This window comes from Saccopteryx bilineata, chromosome 2, assembly GCF_036850765.1.
Source record: "Saccopteryx bilineata isolate mSacBil1 chromosome 2, mSacBil1_pri_phased_curated, whole genome shotgun sequence".
NCBI lineage: Eukaryota > Metazoa > Chordata > Mammalia > Chiroptera > Emballonuridae > Saccopteryx > Saccopteryx bilineata.
Genome location: NC_089491.1, coordinates 171,603,037 through 171,604,902, shown reverse-complemented (window position 1 = coordinate 171,604,902; position 1,866 = coordinate 171,603,037).

Here is a 1,866-nt window from a genome sequence, read left to right as displayed (position 1 = left end):
CATGAAATCTGTTAGTCTACTCTGAAGAATGTTTCAAGGAACTCAAATATAAAACAAGCAAATTTCAATGAAAATAGAACCTGTTGAAGTCTAGTGAAAACGATAACATTTGTTCTACCACGAACATATTCAAATTTCTTGCAGGTTTATAAACATCCTACCTCTTCTATGATAACTCTGAAATCCCAAGTGGATTATGTGATAGCTACCCTATTTCCCCATGTACAAGACACGCCCATGTATAAGATGCACCTTAATTTTGGGGCCCGAAATTTGAAAAAAATGTATTAGATAAAATTATTGAATTCAAGTTTTAGTCATCATAAATTCATACAACTCCTCAAGTGGGAAATGCAAATAAAGAAATCTATAACCACTGTATAAGACACACCCAGTTTTTAGACCCCAAATTTTTCGAAAAAAATTGTGTCTTATACATGGGGAAATACGATAGTCTCCAAGATGGCCCCATGATTCTCATCTCCTGGTATTTATGCCCTTTCTGTGTTCCCTTCTTCCATTGAATCATGACCAGCCTGTGTGATCAACACAATATTGTGGAAGTGACATGTATAACTTACCAGGTTAAGTCAGAAAAGATATTATTTCCACTTTGGTTTCTCTTTCGGATCACTTGCTCTGAGGGAAGGCAGCTGCCATGTCATAGGGACACTCCAGCAATCTTACGGAGAGGCTCAGGTGGGGAGGAACTGAGGCCTGCCACCAAAAGCCATAACCAACTTGCCAGAATTTGAGTTCATTTATGAGAGTCATCATGCAGTACAAGGTGGCCAACCCTAGTCAGTTTTCCAGATAACTGCAGTCCCAGATGGCATCTTTTTTTTTTCTTTCCATTTTTAGAGAAGAGAGAGAGAAGGAGAGAGAGAGGGGGAGAGAAAGGAGAGAGAGACAGAGAGAGAAGGGGGGAGGAGCTGGAAGCGTCAACTCCCGTATGTGCCTTGACCAGGCAAACCCAGGATTTCGAACCGGCGACCTCAGTGTTTCCAGGTCGACACTTTATTCACTGCGTCACCACAGGTCAGGCCAATCATTAGTTTTTCATTGCGCGTTTCAACTCCTTAGTTGTTCATTTATTGCTTTCTCAAAGAGTAACCCCTTGCTGGAGCCAGCGACCTTGGGTTCAAGCTGGTGGGCTTTTGCTCAAACCAGATGAGCCCACACTCAAGCTGGCGATCTCGGGGTCTCGAACCTGGGTCCTCTGCATCCCAGTTCGACGCTCTATCCACTGCGCCACCGCCTGGTCAGGCCTAAATGGCATCTTGACTACAACCTCATGACATCAAGCCAGAGACACCTAGCTAAGCTGCTTCCCTGACCCATAGAAACTGTGTGATAGAAAAAAAATATTGTTGTTTTAAGTCACTAAATTTTGGGGATAATTTGTTATGCATCAATAGATAGATAATTAACATACATTATAAATTGCTTGAAAGTAGGATTCATCTTATACAGTACTTATCTTACTTCAAGCTATTGCATTAACCATCTCCCTGCCCTTGGAGATTAGAGCGTATTTAAACATCTGGTGGAACATGAGAGGTGAAATTACATTGCATTTGAAATTCAGCATAATATACCTGGATGAGAAAAACCAAGATGTTAATCAGTCACAATATCCTGACCATTTTTTCTTCCCCAAGGATATTTAAGATTCCTCAGGGTGGCCTGAGCAGGCGGTGACGCAGTGGATAGTGTTGGACTGGGATGCGGAGGACCCAGTTTTGAGACCCCGAGATCGCTGGCTTGAGCGCGAGCTCATCTGGTTTGAGCAAGGCTCTCCAGCTTGAGCCCAAGCTTGCTGGCTTAAGCAAGGGGTCATTCAGTCTGCTATAGCCCCCGGGTCAA